Source organism: Mauremys reevesii, linkage group 16, assembly GCF_016161935.1.
Source record: "Mauremys reevesii isolate NIE-2019 linkage group 16, ASM1616193v1, whole genome shotgun sequence".
NCBI classification, from domain to species: Eukaryota; Metazoa; Chordata; order Testudines; family Geoemydidae; genus Mauremys; species Mauremys reevesii.
Genome location: NC_052638.1, coordinates 7,798,348 through 7,818,215, shown reverse-complemented (window position 1 = coordinate 7,818,215; position 19,868 = coordinate 7,798,348). Strand labels below are relative to the sequence as shown.

General features: G+C 50.1%; 1 long non-coding RNA gene across 2 annotated transcripts; it reads left to right on the top strand.

The window, feature by feature from the left end:
* Positions 1-263: 263 nt before the first annotated feature.
* LOC120384394 lies at positions 264-8,462 on the top strand. Of its 2 annotated transcripts, none has more exons than XR_005588837.1 (4): positions 264-1,085; positions 7,340-7,455; positions 7,744-7,886; positions 8,105-8,462. It is a non-coding gene; the product is annotated as an uncharacterized LOC120384394 (long non-coding RNA). The 2 variants fall into 2 exon arrangements; XR_005588836.1 differs by lacking the exon at positions 264-1,085 and adding an exon at positions 6,712-7,102.
* The last annotated feature ends 11,406 nt before the right edge of the window (positions 8,463-19,868 follow it).

Below are 19,868 nucleotides of genomic sequence, written 5' to 3'. Positions count from 1 at the left end.
TAAGAAATATTATACACCATTCCCATAATAGCCATTGGTTCTGGTCATCCTTTCAGGTGGAAGGAAGGTAACTGAGGAAATTTTCATCTCTCTAAAGAGCAGGAGAAATTGCTGTACTGAATAAAGCACTAAAAATGGGAGCTACCTGTTCAGATGAAAGGAAAGTAGTTGGTAATTCTAACCAAAGATGATGATCTTTGTTCCATTTTCCTTCCCAGAGAAGGCCATGGGTTGTTCCTACAAGGATGGAACAGGGAAGTTATTTCAAAGAACAAGTGCAACTAAGCAGAGTGTGAAGATGAGCATTGAGCCTGCTCTTCCATTTGCAGAGAGGAGTTGTCCAGCTGATTCTGGTTGTGCCTAATTGATCATTGTTGCTTCTTTTTCAGATGTCAAGAACAAAGTGGAACTAATCATTTCTATCGAGAGGTAAGGAACGCACCTCCTCACAGCACGGGGACAGGACTTAAAGGCTCTGTTTCTATTTTCAGGTGAAAGGAAGGTCTTACCATTCAAGGGAGGATGATAAGAGGCTGCTGCATTTAAGGAAAAAAGACAGGTAAGGATACCTGGCCAGAGGAAAGAAAAGCATCTTTTACTTTTACTTCTAGTTCAGAAAAAGGCAAGCAGCCATTTATATTCTTCAGGTTTTACCCTGTGTAGCTGGCTGTACCGCTAAGAATCAAAGCCTTGCGGTGGAACATGACTGACAAGTAGGTGAGCACTGAAAGGTCTCTAGAAGCCTAATGATCTGGATGCTAAGGAACCTTCTCCATTGATGACTCTTCATAGCTGCTAATGAGTAATAATAAATAATTCTGTCAAACAATGATTGCAGGTTTTGCTCTGAGATATGAACAGACCAGGTGGCCATTCCTACCAGGGAGAAGTGAGGCTAAGTGGCGTGGCTATCCCGGGCAAGGACTTGAGAAATACAAGTCTCCAAACATCCATGTGTACATGAAGTGGTGTGGATTTTGCTTTCAGGGAGAAAAACTGTGGATGACCTTACTTGTCATGGGGAAAGTGTCAAAAGCAGACTCAGGACAAATCTGAATCAAGTCAGCAGACCATCAGACATGGAGGTAAGCATTTACGTTTCCCTGGTTGACAAATGAATCTGAGGCTAAAGCAACACTTGCAGACCAAATAAAGAGGTCACGTTGCATCTCCAGATGGAAGGAGACCAGAGGGCTGTTGTGTTCTAGAAGGAATTAATGCAAATCCAACTAGCTGAACCAGGCTTGTCAGTTGGTAAAGAAATGCACTTTTTCCCCCCTCTTAACATTCAAGTGGCAATGAATAGATTCTCACACTTTCAGATGAGAGAAATGCAGCCGATTTGAACGTTGAGGGTGTGAAAACTTCAGGAAGTTGCTAGAAGATCTGGGATATCTACAGAAAGGAAACAAGCAAAACTCATGACTGCTACCAAGAGGTAAGGAACTCACCTTACAATGGAGAAATTGATGGATCTGGTTTCCTTCAGGTGAAAGAAATGCAGTTTGTCCGTCAGAAGGAGGAACAGTTTCTCTTGCTATCAAGAGGTAAAAGGAATGCACCTTCTCCTAGCAATGGAGTGGAAACTAACCAATCTGAGTGTACTTTCAGGTGAAGGAAGTTAATCTATCCTTTGCTGTCAAAGGCTACAAGCAGTTTCATAAGAATAAAGCAAGATACATAACCAAAGCTTCTGAGGTTACAGAAGTATTGACTTGTTCCAATCAAGAATAAGGAAACCACTTATACCTACTAGATTTTTAGCAGTACAGCTGATTGTATGGAGAGAAAGAGAGAAACCAATCCAGCAATTCATCACGCAGAAGGTGTGCATTTATACTCCCTGTTACAAAATGAATCCAATGACAATTCCTTTACATTTGTTGCCTGACAAAAATAAGGTCTGTCAAACATTGATCTTTGCAGGAGGTCATATTTCGAGATGCAAGGATGACACATGGCTGTCGTTTACAGGAAGGAATTAGCGGATCCATCCTTTTAAGGAGGTAAGAAATATTATACACCATTCCCATAATAGCCATTGGTTCTGGTCATACTTTCAGGTGGAAGGAAGGTAACTGAGGAAATTTTCATCTCTCTAAAGAGCAGGAGAAATTGTTTTACTGAATAAAGCACTAAAAATGGGAGCTACCTGTTCAGATTAAAGGAAAGTAGTTGGTAATTCTAACCAAAGATGATGATCTTTGTTCCTTTTTCCTTCCCAGAGAAGGCCATGGGTTGTTCCTACAAGGATGGAACAGGGAAGTTATTTCAAAGAACAAGTGCAACTAAGCAGAGTGTGAAGATGAGCATTGAGCCTGCTCTTCCATTTGCAGAGAGGAGTTGTCCAGCTGATTCTAGTTGTGCCTAATTGATCATTGTTGCTTCTTTTTCAGATGTCAAGAACAAAGTGGAACTAATCATTTCTATCGAGAGGTAAGGAACGCACCTCCTCACAGCACGGGGACAGGACTTAAAGGCTCTGTTTCTATTTTCAGGTGAAAGGAAGGTCTTACCATTCAAGGGAGGATGATAAGAGGCTGCTGCATTTAAGGAAAAAAGACAGGTAAGGATACCTGGCCAGAGGAAAGAAAAGCATCTTTTCCTTTTACTTCTAGTTCAGAAAAAGGCAAGCAGCCATTTATATTCTTCAGGTTTTACCCTGTGTAGCTGGCTGTACCGCTAAGAATCAAAGCCTTGGTGGAACATGACTGACAAGTAGGTGAGCACTGAAAGGTCTCTAGAAGCCTAATGATCTGGATGCTAAGGAACCTTCTCCATTGATGACTCTTCATAGCTGCTAATGAGTAATAATAAATAAATCTGTCAAACAATGATTGCAGGTTTTGCTCTGAGATATGAACAGACCAGGTGGCCATTCCTACCAGGGAGAAGTGAGGCTAAGTGGCGTGGCTATCCCGGGCAAGGACTTGAGAAATACAGTCTCCAAACATCCATGTGTACATGAAGTGGTGTGGATTTTGCTTTCAGGGAGAAAAACTGTGGATGACCTTACTTGTCATGGGGAAAGTGTCAAAAGCAGACTCAGGACAAATCTGAATCAAGTCAGCAGACCATCAGACATGGAGGTAAGCATTTACGTTTCCCTGGTTGACAAATGAATCTGAGGCTAAAGCAACACTTGCAGACCAAATAAAGAGGTCACGTTGCATCTCCAGATGGAAGGAGACCAGAGGGCTGTTGTGTTCTAGAAGGAATTAATGCAAATCCAACTAGCTGAACCAGGCTTGTCAGTTGGTAAAGAAATGCACTTTTTCCCCCCTCTTAACATTCAAGTGGCAATGAATAGATTCTCACACTTTCAGATGAGAGAAATGCAGCCGATTTGAACGTTGAGGGTGTGAAAACTTCAGGAAGTTGCTAGAAGATCTGGGATATCTACAGAAAGGAAACAAGCAAAACTCATGACTGCTACCAAGAGGTAAGGAACTCACCTTACAATGGAGAAATTGATGGATCTGGTTTCCCTTCAGGTGAAAGAAATGCAGTTTGTCCGTCAGAAGTAGGAACAGTTTCTCTTGCTATCAAGAGGTAAAAGGAATGCACCTTCTCCTAGCAATGGAGTGGAAACTAACCAATCTGAGTGTACTTTCAGGTGAAGGAAGTTAATCTATCCTTTGCTGTCAAAGGCTACAAGCAGTTTCATAAGAATAAAGCAAGATACATAACCAAAGCTTCTGAGGTTACAGAAGTATTGACTTGTTCCAATCAAGAATAAGGAAACCACTTATACCTACTAGATTTTTAGCAGTACAGCTGATTGTATGGAGAGAAAGAGAGAAACCAATCCAGCAATTCATCACGCAGAAGGTGTGCATTTATACTCCCTGTTACAAAATGAATCCAATGACAATTCATTTACATTTGTTGCCTGACAAAAATAAGGTCTGTCAAACATTGATCTTTGCAGGAGGTCATATTTCGAGATGCAAGGATGACACATGGCTGTCGTTTACAGGAAGGAATTAGCGGATCCATCCTTTTAAGGAGGTAAGAAATATTATACACCATTCCCATAATAGCCATTGGTTCTGGTCATCCTTTCAGGTGGAAGGAAGGTAACTGAGGAAATTTTCATCTCTCTAAAGAGCAGGAGAAATTGCTGTACTGAATAAAGCACTAAAAATGGGAGCTACCTGTTCAGATGAAAGGAAAGTAGTTGGTAATTCTAACCAAAGATGATGATCTTTGTTCCTTTTTCCTTCCCAGAGAAGGCCATGGGTTGTTCCTACAAGGATGGAACAGGGAAGTTATTTCAAAGAACAAGTGCAACTAAGCAGAGTGTGAAGATGAGCATTGAGCCTGCTCTTCCATTTGCAGAGAGGAGTTGTCCAGCTGATTCTAGTTGTGCCTAATTGATCATTGTTGCTTCTTTTTCAGATGTCAAGAACAAAGTGGAACTAATCATTTCTATCGAGAGGTAAGGAACGCACCTCCTCACAGCACGGGGACAGGACTTAAAGGCTCTGTTTCTATTTTCAGGTGAAAGGAAGGTCTTACCATTCAAGGGAGGATGATAAGAGCCTGCTGCATTTAAGGAAAAAAGACAGGTAAGGATACCTGGCCAGAGGAAAGAAAAGCATCTTTTACTTTTACTTCTAGTTCAGAAAAAGGCAAGCAGCCATTTATATTCTTCAGGTTTTACCCTGTGTAGCTGGCTGTACCGCTAAGAATCAAAGCCTTGCGGTGGAACATGACTGACAAGTAGGTGAGCACTGAAAGGTCTCTAGAAGCCTAATGATCTGGATGCTAAGGAACCTTCTCCATTGATGACTCTTCATAGCTGCTAATGAGTAATAATAAATAATTCTGTCAAACAATGATTGCAGGTTTTGCTCTGAGATATGAACAGACCAGGTGGCCATTCCTACCAGGGAGAAGTGAGGCTAAGTGGCGTGGCTATCCCGGGCAAGGACTTGAGAAATACAAGTCTCCAAACATCCATGTGTACATGAAGTGGTGTGGATTTTGCTTTCAGGGAGAAAACTGTGGATGACCTTACTTGTCATGGGGAAAGTGTCAAAAGCAGACTCAGGACAAATCTGAATCAAGTCAGCAGACCATCAGACATGGAGGTAAGCATTTACGTTTCCCTGGTTGACAAATGAATCTGAGGCTAAAGCAACACTTGCAGACCAAATAAAGAGGTCACGTTGCATCTCCAGATGGAAGGAGACCAGAGGGCTGTTGTGTTCTAGAAGGAATTAATGCAAATCCAACTAGCTGAACCAGGCTTGTCAGTTGGTAAAGAAATGCACTTTTTCCCCCCTCTTAACATTCAAGTGGCAATGAATAGATTCTCACACTTTCAGATGAGAGAAATGCAGCCGATTTGAACGTTGAGGGTGTGAAAACTTCAGGAAGTTGCTAGAAGATCTGGGATATCTACAGAAAGGAAACAAGCAAAACTCATGACTGCTACCAAGAGGTAAGGAACTCACCTTACAATGGAGAAATTGATGGATCTGGTTTCCTTCAGGTGAAAGAAATGCAGTTTGTCCGTCAGAAGTAGGAACAGTTTCTCTTGCTATCAAGAGGTAAAGGAATGCACCTTCTCCTAGCAATGGAGTGGAAACTAACCAATCTGAGTGTACTTTCAGGTGAAGGAAGTTAATCTATCCTTTGCTGTCAAAGGCTACAAGCAGTTTCATAAGAATAAAGCAAGATACATAACCAAAGCTTCTGAGGTTACAGAAGTATTGACTTGTTCCAATCAAGAATAAGGAAACCACTTATACCTACTAGATTTTTAGCAGTACAGCTGATTGTATGGAGAGAAAGAGAGAAACCAATCCAGCAATTCATCACGCAGAAGGTGTGCATTTATACTCCCTGTTACAAAATGAATCCAATGACAATTCATTTACATTTGTTGCCTGACAAAAATAAGGTCTGTCAAACATTGATCTTTGCAGGAGGTCATATTTCGAGATGCAAGGATGACACATGGCTGTCGTTTACAGGAAGGAATTAGCGGATCCATCCTTTTAAGGAGGTAAGAAATATTATACACCATTCCCATAATAGCCATTGGTTCTGGTCATCCTTTCAGGTGGAAGGAAGGTAACTGAGGAAATTTTCATCTCTCTAAAGAGCAGGAGAAATTGCTGTACTGAATAAAGCACTAAAAATGGGAGCTACCTGTTCAGATGAAAGGAAAGTAGTTGGTAATTCTAACCAAAGATGATGATCTTTGTTCCTTTTTCCTTCCCAGAGAAGGCCATGGGTTGTTCCTACAAGGATGGAACAGGGAAGTTATTTCAAAGAACAAGTGCAACTAAGCAGAGTGTGAAGATGAGCATTGAGCCTGCTCTTCCATTTGCAGAGAGGAGTTGTCCAGCTGATTCTAGTTGTGCCTAATTGATCATTGTTGCTTCTTTTTCAGATGTCAAGAACAAAGTGGAACTAATCATTTCTATCGAGAGGTAAGGAACGCACCTCCTCACCGCACGGGGACAGGACTTAAAGGCTCTGTTTCTAATTTCAGGTGAAAGGAAGGTCTTACCATTCAAGGGAGGATGATAAGAGGCTGCTGCATTTAAGGAAAAAAGACAGGTAAGGATACCTGGCCAGAGGAAAGAAAAGCATCTTTTACTTTTACTTCTAGTTCAGAAAAAGGCAAGCAGCCATTTATATGCTTCAGGTTTTACCCTGTGTAGCTGGCTGTACCGCTAAGAATCAAAGCCTTGCGGTGGAACATGACTGACAAGTAGGTGAGCACTGAAAGGTCTCTAGAAGCCTAATGATCTGGATGCTAAGGAACCTTCTCCATTGATGACTCTTCATAGCTGCTAATGAGTAATAATAAATAATTCTGTCAAACAATGATTGCAGGTTTTGCTCTGAGATATGAACAGACCAGGTGGCCATTCCTACCAGGGAGAAGTGAGGCTAAGTGGCGTGGCTGTTCCGGGCAAGGAGCTAAGAAATACCAGTCTCGAAACATCCATGTGTACATGAAGTGGTGTGGATTTTGCTTTCAGGGAGAAAAACTGTGGATGACCTTACTTGTCATGGGGAGAGTGTCAAAAGCAGACTCGGGACAAATCTGAATCAAGTCAGCAGACCATGAGACATGGAGGTAAGCATTTACGTTTCCCTGGTTGACAAATGAATCTGAGGCTAAAGCGACACTTGCAGACCAAATAAAGAGGTCACGTTGCATCTCCAGATGGAAGGAGACCAGAGGGCTGTTGTGTTCTAGCAGAAATTAATGCAAATCCAACTAGCTGAACCAGGCATGCCAGTTGGTAAAGAAATGCACTTTTTTCCCGCTCTTAACATTCAAGTGGCAATGAATAGATTCTCACACTTTCAGATGAGAGAAATGCAGCCGATTTGAACGCTGAGGGTGTGAAAACTTCAGGAAGTTGCTAGAAGATCTGGGATATCTACAGAAAGGAAACAAGCAAAATTCATCACTGCTACCAAGTGGTAAGGAACTCACCTCATAATTGAGAAATTGATGGATCTGGATTCCCTTCAGGTTAAAGAAATGCAGCTGATCTGATCTCCTGGGGACTGCGGATTATAAGCAGTCATATTACTGAAGAACAAACTAACGCATATTGCCAGACCTGCAAAAAGTTGCCTTCCTTGACTAGAATGGGAAGACAATCACTTATCACCTTCAAGTTTCAAACCCACAATGCAGCAGACTACTACTGACAAGGAGGTGAGCATTTAGGATTCTCTTATTGCTAAATGGATTTGTCTTTTCAGGAGGAGAGTTACATATGCTCAGGATCTGAGTAAAAAGGAACAGGGATGGAGCTGAACAGATCCAACACCTTAAAGGACGATTGGATCTCAAAATATGAAAGACCCTTCATTCAATAAAGCAACAGGATTGGCTCTGAGGAGCGGTAAGCAACATTTGATAAGTCTAACAAATGAGCATAGCAATTTTGTAGTGCTGAATGTAATTTATGTTGTGCCAAAGGGTTTGTTACAGCTGATCAGACATCTCAGGAGCTAAGAGGATGTGAGGGGGATGGCAGATGTCAGGGGATTCATCTTTATTAGGAGGTGCTGAATCCACTTGTCACTTGAGTGACATCAGTGGCTTTGGTTTTTCTTTCAGATGAAGGAAACAGGCAGCGTGGACAGTATTCAAGACACAATGTTTAAAAGTTGCTGCTGGGATGGAAGGAAAGAAGAAAGCCCTGGAGACGGGTTAGTGCTGGGACACAGGCACTATCCTGGAGGGGCCTGGGACAGGGTATGTAACCATAGCGACCAGTGGGTCCTTTCCCCACTGTGGTCCTGGCTCGCATGCACAGGGTGAAACCGATCGCCATGTTTGGGGTCAGGAAGGAATTTTCCTCCAGGGCAGATTGGCCAGAGACCCTGGAGGTTTTTCGCCTTCCTCTGGGGCATCGAGCAGGGACCAGCCCTTAGGGCCATTTAGGAACAGACATAATAAAATCAATCAGAGAGAACTTGTCTTCCTTTGTTTTTTGAATTTTCTATAAACCTGTCCTGTGCCCCCCGGCCATGCCCATGCTCCCAGCCCCGCAGCGGGGCAGAGTCCCTCCCAGGTGCACTGCTCCCCCATCCGTGCCAGCATGGCCCCCATGTCACTCTCCCACTCCAGCAGGGACGCAGCACAGGAGAGATCAGCCCACCGTCCCAGAGAGGGAAAAGCCGTGTGCACGGCCCCCAGGGATGGGGAGGGGACATGGCCAGGTGCACCGGTCGAGGGGAAAGCAGGAAGCCCAGCAGCACTGTTACCATGTTCCTCTCCCAGGATGCCCCGAGGGGCCAGGCCAAGGCCTTTTGTCGGCCACATCCAAGCGCTCTGCTCCGCTGCTCTGGTCGTAAGAGCCCCTCAAAGAGCAGCTCTGAAAGGGGCAGTCAATGACCCCAGAGCAACACTTCCATTGGCATGGTGGGGCCACCGCTCCCTGGGCACCTGAACTGGACTCACAGGCTAGCAGCGAATAGTCCCCCAGGGCGTTGTTGTGGGGTCTCAAACCTCTATAAACCCAGCCGCCTGAAAGCCATTGGGGCCTCATTCTCCCTGCAGGGAGACAGCATCTCCAAGGTGAAGACAATACAAGTGACTCGTACCTTGGGAAGGCAGTTGGGGGAGAATGCAATATCCTGTGCAAAGATACCACGTGAACTGGTGTCACTGACAAACAGTGGTGCAGGAGGGGTCCTAACACCAGAGAAGAGCAAAATGGGGAAGGCCGTGGTCCTGGTTTTGCAACAATCTCCTCATTTCAGCTTCTATTTGGCAAAATGAACCCAAACCAAGGGTAGTGGGGAGGAAGGTCAGATCAGGGTTTTATTTTCTTGTAACCCTTCCCCACCCCACCCCTGCCACGACATCATAGAGAGGTGGAGGGATGGTTCCGGCCCATCTCAGCCTGGCCTGAACACTGCACCACGGTCTGTACACACCCTGCCTAGGAGGAGCTGGCTGCAGGGGTATAAAACCACCAGTTAAAACCCCAGATCCCAACATGTGACTGGTGATCACAGCCCCACCTATAACACAGTCTGCTCCCTCCCTTCATGGAGCGGGGCAGAGCTTAACTGTGCATCCGGCTTCCACACACACTGCATCCCCAAGCGTCAGTCAGGGTCAAACATCACCAGACACCAGAGAGTGGGGCTAACGGCACAAAGGCACAGGACAGACAGAGGCTTGGCACCTGCAGCTCCCACTGGTTCCAGAGGGAGGCGCAGGAGCTCAGCATGTGGCCAGTAAGACAGAGGGACAGAGACTCATGAGTCGGGAGAGTGATGGAGACCCCGGCAGGGGAGGGGAGATCAGACTGAAGGCAGCGTCTCTCACAACCTAGGGCTACATGAGACTCCTTCCAAAGAAGGAAGCAGGAACCGTCGCACGGCTGGGCTTCTCCCCAGCTTGCCAAGGGCTCACTGCCACACCCAGTCTCTCACACAGTTTAGTCCCAAACTGGAACTAAGACAGTTTCTGAGCTCACTTTCTGCATCTCAGGGGACTCTGGCAGAGGCTTCCTGCCATTTCCTACCCCATCCTCCTTACAGCCCCTCTGTAGTGAGGTGGAGCGGCTCCCCTCCGCCTTGGAGGAGGAAGAACCCAGTCAGAGGCCAGAGTGGGCGGAGCTAGGGAGCTCTGAACCCACCCCACAAAAGGTCAGGCGATGACCCGGAACTATAAAGGCCGGTCCTCTGCACTCAGTAGGAACCCGGCCACTGGAGGGAACAGACGTCCCTAGGGGAGCCCGAGACTGGGAAGCTCCTGCAGTCAAGGCGGCCACCCAGACTGGCCGGAGCTACCCCGCACCCACTACTCGGAAGAGCTGCTGGAGCTGCCCCGCGCTCGCTACCCGGAGGAGCTGCCGGAGTTGCCGACCAACCCCTACCCCGACGAACCCATGCTCCTGGTCCCCCCCCCCCCCCCGAGGCCAAGCCAGGACCTGGGTAGGACCCGAGGCGGAGTACAGAAGTAGCCCGGGGGCAGCCAACCCCAGTCTGGCTGCAGCATTACCAGAGCCGATGTCAGTGTGTTGCAGCCAGGATCCCCACTGACTAAGCAGCGAGTCGTCAGCCGCTGCTAGGGCCCCGCGCTGGGACGCAGTGGAGTGGGAGGGCCTGCGTCCCCCCTGCCACCCAACTCCTGGCTGCAGACTCCCCCTGTCCCTGGCCTGAGGAGGCCGAAGATGGTTCCTGTTGCTCAGCCCTGCCTGAGGGCCTGAGCACTCCTGACTCAGTGTTTGTTGCCCCGCCTTGACCTAGGGCCGGGCCCATAACCATTGTTACGGCTCAGCCCCGCCTGAGGGCCGGGGCCTTCTGACTCAGTGGTTCTTGCCCACCGGAGACAGGGTCAACCATAACCACTTTGCGGCCGACTACCACAAGGACCACCAAGGGAGACCTCGGGCCAGACTATTCCCCCGGACCTCTCGGTGTGTAGTGAGCTGGCGTGGCTCCCCTCCACCTGGAGAGGGTCGAGCCCCACTGAACTGTTGTACACGTGGTGCCAGAAGTGGGGATCTGATCCCTTGACCCCTGTGAGAAGGGGCCGGAGGGGGAGATCCACCCCCAGAGAACCATGGAGATGGAGCATTTCTTTAAGCTGCTGACGGAGAGTCAGGAGCGGCAGCAGACCGCCTAGCTACAGCAGCAGCAGGCAGCTGCCCAGCTCCAACATCAGCAACAGCGGGACACCACCCAACTCCAGCAGCAGCTTATTCAGCAGCTTGGAGCCCAGCTGCAACAGCTGGTGACAGCGTTACCACACCCCGTAGAACCACAGCCAGGGGATGAGGATGGGGCCCCACGCCCTGCCGCCCCAGTGCGACTAACCAAGATGGGCCCCAACGATGACCCCGAGGCGTTCCTGGTAATGTTCGAACAGGTGGCACTGGTCGCTGGGTGGCCCCAGGACCAATGGGCCACCCTTTTGGCCCCGTATCTCACCAGGACGGCCCAGACTACATACCGGGGGCTGGCGACAGAAGAGACAAGGGAGTATAGCCGAGTAAAGGTCGCGATCTTGGATGCCTTAGATGTCAGCCCCAAGACTTTTCGGCAGCAGTTCCGGAGCCAGACGTATCCCTCAGGCACCGAACCACGGCTGGTGGCCCAAGTCCTGAAGGAGGCGTGTAGGCGATGGCTACAGCTGGAGACGAGGCCTGCAGAGGAGGTCACGGAACAAGTCATTCTGGAACAGTTTGTGCACACCCTACCGGCCCGAGGACGGGCCTGGGTGCTCCGCCATCGGCCGGCAACATTAGCCGCGGCCGTCTTGCTGATGGAAGACTTTCTCGCGGCCGAAACGCCCGTGGGGCCTGCTTTCCGACCTCAAAACCCCGGGCCCGAACACTCTAATGTTGACAGAAAAGGGGACGCCCCGACCGGGCTGTGGAGCCTTGGCCGTGGGCAGGACGCCCGCCTTGGGTCTCAGTTCAGACGGCCGGATCCTGTCCCTCAGCCCGGACCGACGGGCATGCTCGGGTCTTAGCCCCATCCTAATTCTGGCCTTTTGTTTAAAAAGTTCATAGTTGTTCATGTATTCTTTAGGCATTTAAGCTGCCACCTCTGCTAGAGCCTGGAATGGAACCCACAGTTCCTGAGGTCTTTGCTGTCAATTGATTGGCCTCTCCCTGGTTAGCTAATGATGTAATGCCAGGCTCAGTTGTCTAGTCTTGCTGCATCCCAAGACTTTCAATGGCAAACCCTCCGAGACAACTGCAAACCATTGAAATCAGTTGGCAGTAAAAAAGGAACCTTGCAACAGACAAGGGATCATCCTGCCTGGGAATAGAAACAAAAGACTTTTTCAGTGTAACACTGAAGGGGAGAGGCCCCCTGAATCCATTCATTGAGGAAACATCTTGCTGAACGGGGGTGTTTCATGAAAATTTGGAGCCTGGTTCCTGACACACTAGCAAATTCTGCAACAGACTGAACTTGGGGGGTGGAGGTGGTGATTATTTTGCCAGCTAGGAAAGGGAACTATTGATAAGTGTGGCCCTAGTCTGCATTTCATGATTTTGTTTTGTATTGTAACCACTGGTTTCAACTGCTCTCTTGTTTCTAGTGGACTCTGTATTCTCTCTAAAATAAACCTTCTCTTGTTTCACTGCAAGTGCTATGTGGTTCACAGGAGCAATGATTTAAGGTGAAACTGGTCAAGTGGGATATGTTACTTCTTTGGGGTCAGAGGCTCTGGGCTTTCTGGGAGTAGCAGCATCCTGGGCTGGATATCACAGGGGATTGCTTCAAGGGGACTGGGGTGCACCTGTGAGGCAGAAGGGCCGGCCTAACCCTAGGAGAGTGCTTGAGTGGCTAACAGGCTGGGGGGTTAGGGAGCTGACCCCAGCCACCACAGCAAGGCTCCCTCTGGCTAGAGGGTGACTCACAGTCCTGGGTACCCCAAGAAAATCACAGGCACCTAAACCCCAGACCTAAGTCTCAGTTTGAGGCTTCACTGAGATCCACAAACCTCCCATGGGCCCATGTAGGCACCTACACTCATTTGGCACCTACGTTTTCAGGGAAAAGTCGCTTACACACCTTAGTTTGTGCCATGGGGCAGGTGCCCTGCTGCCTCCCTCTAGGCGCCTGGGTACTTAGCTCCTGCCTAAGCCCCAGTGCGATCTGTGAATCGGGGAAGACAGGCGCCATCTGACTTGCATGCAGGGCCCGATCCAGTAAGCGCGCTCAGAGGCCACCTATCGGAGCAGGTCCCATCAAAGTCTGGCTGCCAGAGAAGGAGGTGGTGGTGTTCACCGTATGGCTTCTAGCCCACTGGTAGCACACTCAGCTGCCTGTGGGAGCCCAAGGTTCAATTCCTCCGTTTGCTTGCGGGGGAGAAAGGATTTGCACAGGGGTCTCCCACCTCTCAGGACAGGTTTCCTAACCACTGGGCTAAGGGATAGTCTGATGGAGGAGCCCTCGGTTTCAGCTGTCATATGCTGGATCAATACCAAATCACTGGAGCAGGGGGACTGGGCCCTGGATTTCCCACCTCCCAGGTCAGTCCCTACCCACCAGGCTTCACAGTCACGCTCTCTTTGGCCCAATGACTCCTCAAGCTGTGACTCGGTGTGGGGGGGAGGAACAGGGAGGGGATGCAGTGAGGTTCTGCACGCAGAGAAGGAAGTGCTGCTAGACACAGCCAAGCAGAGGGACGGAGTAAGTCGTCTCTGGTCCAGGGATTGAGCAAGAGGAGAGGAGAGTGGAGGCTGGCAGGTCGCACTGGAGATGGTAGCTCCTTCTTCTACCCGGGGACGTGGCTGGCTTCACCTGCGCAGTGTTTAGGGAGGAGTGAGGCAGGCAGAGGAGCTGCTGCTCACAAGGGAGAGCTACCAGCTGGCTCCTTAGCAACAGCCCCCACCCTCCGCCCCAGACACCTCTGAGTGTGGGGACAGGGGACAGTGCCAGGAACAGAGACCCCAAATGGCCCCCAGAGCAGGACCCTGCCTGGGCAACAGGGACGATGCCCTGACAGTGCCCCACAGACCCCCACAGAAGGAAACTCCAGGTGGTGAGGGGGTTGAGTTCTGTCCTGTGCTCAACTGACCAAGATTAATTGAAATGAGACCACCCAGCTTCAACCAGCAGAGCCCCCTGCCCAGCCCTGAGCTGTCAGGGGAGCCCCCCCCCACTGCCCAGCCCTGAGCTGTCAGGGGAGCCCCCTCCCCCCCACTGCCCAGCCCTGAGCTGTCAGGGGAGCCCCCCCCCACTGCCCAGCCCTGAGGTATCAGGGGAGCCCCCCCCACTGCCCAGCCCTGAGCTGTCAGGGGAACACCCCCCACCACCACCACTGCCCAATCTTAGCAATCGGGGAGCCCCCACCCCACCACCCAGCCCTGAGCTGTCAAGGGAGTCCCCCCGCTGCCCACCTGAGCTGAGGCCTCTGTTGTCAGCAAATATCTGTGAAATCCCCTGGCAAAATGTGTATCTCATATCCCTCTAGTGCTGGCCCATACGGAGCATGACAACCTGCTCCTGCTATTGGTTCCTCCATTAGCTCAAGTGGCAGAGGTCTGTGCACTGCATCTCAGGATTTTAACCCTGCTGATGATCCATATTGGTGTCACTATGGTGCCACGTGATGGATCTTCTCTTTCTTACAGTTTGCTTTATAAAAATGTAGGAAGTTACAGACACACACACAGACACTCACAAAGAAACCTACTTTAAAAGAACATCGTTAACGTTTCAGAGTTAAGCACTGATACCATAGGAAATGCCAGATCCCTTCCCTCCCTGAGTGCGCAGGATGGACCTATGCTAGGGAATGAATCCAGGTTGTACAGTGAAAAAAGCTGTTGTCTGTAGGAGCCCTACCCCACCTGCTGCAGGTGCTGGACGGTGTGATGAATGGGGCAGGGGGTTGCAAGAAGAGAAAGGAGGGTTTCAGGGGTAAGGCTGTTGACTGCCGCCCTGGAGAATTGGATTCTATCCCTGCCTCTGCCCCAGAGTTCCCATGTGATGCTGGCAAGTCACTAAAACCAAACTTTTCCCAGGTGGCCACTGAATGTGTGTTCCTCACTTTCTGGGTGCTCAGATTGAGACCCTGGGGTCTGGTTTGCAGAAGTGCTGAGCACTCACAGCTGCAGCTAAAGTCAATGGGAACAGTGCTCTCCACATAGCACTTTACAATGCTAAATACTCCAGAAAATCCGGTCCGAGGGGGTCTCAAATGTAGAGCCCTCTGCAGATACACAGTGTATATCCGCGGATGTGGATATCTGCGGATATAACGCGGACATCCACGGATTTGCAGGGCTCTAGTGACAGTGAGTGAGACCCGCAGGGCCATGGCCAACAACTGGGCCAGGAACCGCAGCGGCGAAAGAAGCAGCATGTCGGGCTGCCACTGGCAGGAGCCAGCGCCCAGCTCAGGCAGCTCCTCCGGCATGGCTGTACCTCCTCCAGCCCTGCCCACCGGGCGGGCACTGGGCTGACTGGCAGCTGTCTCTGGTCACACCAGTGTGTGCAAGCGGCGTCTCCTGACCGGGAGCCTGTCTCGCTCGTTGTCACTACAGCCCTGCAAGTCTGCGGTATCTGCTTTAGATCCATGGATACCCGCATCTGTGGATATAACTGAGTATCCGCGCAGGGCTCTACTCAAACGGGACACCCCAAAATTACTTTCGGCCTTAATCTCTCTGGTCCAGCTCCTCAAAGGTATTTAGGCACCTAACTTGCAATAAAGTCAATGGCTGTTAGATGCCTAAATACCTTTGAGAACCAGTGCCTCTATGCCTCTGTTCACATCTGTGAAATGGGGAGAATACCACCCTCTCATCTCCCAGGGCTGTTGTGAGTATAAACTCATTCATGTTTGTGACGCACTCAGATACTGGCATGATGAGCGCTATAGAAAAGCCTTTGGGGAAATGAATAATTCTGTCTTCAGAGCAGGGTTTGTATCGTGTGCAGTAAATAAGGCTGGGGCCGGGGGGAGGGGCGGTCACACATTGACCAGTGAGGAGAAAACACACAGTTGAATAGCTCCTCATTCAGTGAGCACCGTCCATCCTCCGCAACGAGTGAGGCAGACGACCCATGGGAAAATAGGGAGGTCAAAGCACAGCCTGATAGCCAAACGTGGCACGTGCTGCCCTCTGATCAATGCCTGGGTGTGTCCCCTGCAGGCCCAGCATGCAACGCTCCATCTCAATCCAGAGGGCAGCCAACCCGTCCAGCTCAGCGCTGTCCACGGGCAGCGCCTCTGGGTGCAAGAGCCGTGTGACAATCTGTGCAAAGCAGCCACTGCCTCCAAGCTTCCGGCAAGGTGCCAATGCCACCTGGCTGGGCAAAGCTTGGGTGCCCTGGCTGGTATCTAGCCCCCCCAAGTGCTCTTGCAGGGCCTGAGCCAAGGCCTTTGAGAGCAGGTTTTCCACCAGGACTTTACCAGGCTGTGAAAGAATCCCGCAGTGAAGAAATGCAGCAGGGATGGAGTGCAGGGTCCAGGCAGTGGGGCGGGTTCTGACTGGGCTCTAAGGAGCTGTTAGGGTGGATCCTAATCCAGCTGTATCTCTGCAGCGTCTTGCCAGCGTTCCTCCTGCAGCCAGCGCGGCGAGTGCGTGGAGACCATCGGGAACTACACCTGTGATTGCTACCCTGGCTTCTCCGGGCCGGAGTGTGAACACGGTGAGGGCAGTCGAACAGGGACACTGGGGGGGAGCCCCGCCGCAGGGCCTGCTACAGTCACTGCATTTACTTTCTGGTGGGTCTCCCCAGAGACGTCCTCTGGGGCGACGGCCTGGGCACCCCTCAGTGCTGCTCCTCGATTCACCAAAGAGGGGGGCCAGCCCAGCCGGAGGAGGGGCCTTTGCCGTGGCTCCCTGGCCAAGGAGGCAGAGTGGGGTGGGGGTGTAGCCTCCCAAGCGCCCGCCCGCCTTGCGGCTCTAGCACGCCCGCCCCAGCCCAGCCCAGGCAGTTTGCCTCCCTTAGGGGTAAGGCTGCCCCCCATCCCCTGTCAGCTGGAGCTGCCCAAGCAGCACAGACAGTCGCCGCTCCCTTAGGGCTGAGCAGGGTGCTTGACAAAACATGGGCATCCCTCTAGTTTAGCCCCTGAAGAGTCTAAGCCAAACCCGCAACGGGTTGAGCAGAGTCAGGATGAAGTTGTTGGCTCAGTAATAGGTTATTATTTTAGTGTTTGCTTTGCAATAGCGCTTAGAGGCCTCAACCACCGTGTCGGGCCCACTGCGCTAGGCCCTGTACACTAGAGCTGGTGGTTTCAGCTTGTGAGACGTTTCTTTATTTCAGAACTGGCTTCATTCCAAACCCAGACGGACAAGGACTGCACCAGGACCAGGGACCCGAGGGCTTTCAAATCCCAGAGGCCAGTTACCAGCTGCCTGTGCAGGAGCAGAGCAGCCTGGGGAGTCACTGGCCCAGGCCTCTAGGAGCCCTGGGATCTCCAGCCCGGGGCAGTCTGCATGGCGGAGCTACCCCAGAACTGCACCCCTGGGAGCTGGTCCTGGAACTACCAGGCTTTCAGCTCCATGGCAGGGACAAAGGAAGCGCCAGGAGCCCTGGCTCGGACAGGGAGCCTAGCAGACAGCAAGAGCCCCTAGAGACCCGGCTCTGCCCCGAGACTCGACTCCCGACTCCCCGAGCTGGGGCTCGCGGGAGATAAGAACATAAGAACGGCCGCACTGGGTCAGACCAAGGGTCCAGCTAGCCCAGTATCCTGTCTTCTGACAGTGGCCAATGCCAGGTGCTCCAGAGGGAATGAACAGAACAGGCAATCATCCAGTGATCCATCCCAAGTCACCCATTCCCAGCTTCTGGCATCCCCATCCCCGCCCATCCTGGCTAATAGCCATTTATGGACCCATCCTCCAGGCACTTATCTAGTTCTTTTTTGAACCCTGTGGATCTTGGAACACCAGCAGAAACCTGTGTGTGTTTTGATGAAAGTGGAGTCAAATCTGTAGTCGATTTGGTGAATCAGTTCTCTTCAGCGCATTGGCATTTTCAGTCTAAGCTAAGTTTTGCAATTAGGTCTACTGAACATGGACGTAGTGAGAGAGCCCTGGTGCCAAAGAATTTACACTCTAAACAGACAAGACAGACAAAACGGGCAGAATTGGCCACCCTCTCTGTTGCCCTGCATTGGGCTGGTGGAGGGAAATAGGTCTCAAGAAGGTTTTGAATGTGAGGAATTTGGCAGGCGTGTCAGGTGTACATAAGGTTCGGGTAAGAAGTCACATTGTTGGAGGGTTTTTTTTGCCTTCCTCTGCAGCGTGGGGCATGGGTCACTTGCTGGAGGATTCTCTGCACCTTGAGGTCTTTAAACCACAATTTGAGGACTTCAGAAACTCAGACATAGGTCAGGGGTTTGTTACAGGAGTGTGTGGGTGAGATTCTGTGGCCTGGGTTGTGCAGGAGGTCAGACTAGAGACAGACAATCATAATGGTCCCTTCTGACCTTAAAGTCTATGAGACTGGAGAGATTCATTTTGTACATCTGCCCTAGTCTGGTGGCACATGGAACTGTTTCTCAGTGAAGGTGCCATCATCTGTGTTTCTCATTCTGCAGAAATTACCGACCTGATGATGAATCAAACCCCAGCCAGTGTCAGTGATTTGGAAGGCTCAGAACTTACCATGAATTGTACATACAAGACAGTCAATAACCACAGCCCCATGTATGTGCGATGGTATAACTATGGGACCGAGAGACTAAAGCAAGAGCTGGTGAAGGAGAGTGAGGTGATCACAACCCTGCATTTGGACAATGGGTTTGCTTCTCTCACTTTGAAGAATGTGAATTCATCTAATACAGGAACCTACATGTGTGAGGTAGGGATCACAGCAAGGAACCTGTCTGTGTCAGGAGCTGGAACCCAGGTGACCATCAGTAAGTGTCAGCAGCCTCATACGTGCTTCCTACTATGAGATCCAGATACTATCAGCTTCCTACAGAGCGATGGAGGAGGAGCAGGGAAAGCCGTGCTGAGAGCAATGCTTAGTCTGTGCCAGGCTTGGCAATCCATAGCCCTGGCACTCCTGGGCTTGCTGCATCAGTTATGAATGTAAAAAAAAAACCTGCTTGAGCCCTGGCAGCTCTTTCACTACAGATTAAGCACTGCCTGAGAGACAGAACCAGAGACAATCACTGGCCAGGATTCCTGTAAGCTGCTCTACGTTATGCCCAGCTCCCAAAGACTGGGCAGGACAGAGCATAAGGCATCTGGAGCAACACTCAGTGCACCGGAGAATCTATTCCTCTTTTCTACATCAGTTCTTTTACTGCCCCTGATCATCATAGTATCTGAGGCCCAGATTTGCAAAGGTATTTAACCATTGTTCCACTGAGCACCGGCAGGCCTATGTGACTTAGGAGCCTCTCTCATTGGCAGTCAGTGGGGCAAGAAATCACTTTTGAAAATGAAATGTAGGCTGCTAAGTCACGTAGACTTTGCTCCACTCAGCACTGCAATGTGTCAATACCTTTAAAAATCTGGGCTTGAGCAGCTTCCAGCCATGCATCAAGCCATGTGACTAACACCTACCAGGTGTGGTCCATTCTCTCTCTCATCCTCTCCCAAGAGGGGGAAGTGTGTGTGCAGTGGAGCATTTAGAGGGGTTTTTAATGCATTTAACTGACACCCACAGCTGAACCTGATGCTTGTGTAAATACAGATGTTCAGCAGTTGTCAACAGAATTACTGTTTTGAGGAGGAGGTGAAGGTTCTAGTTAGTGCTGCAATCTGGTGCCAGTTCCAAGCATGAGGAAGCAGTGCAGCACCTCAGCACTGCTGTGTGCTGACTGGGGTAAATGGTGATTTTGTAATGGCGACCACTGGCAAGGAGCTTTAGGCAATTTGCACATTCAGAATCCTCCTGTTATTCTATTGTTACGTTAAGAGATACAAACCTTG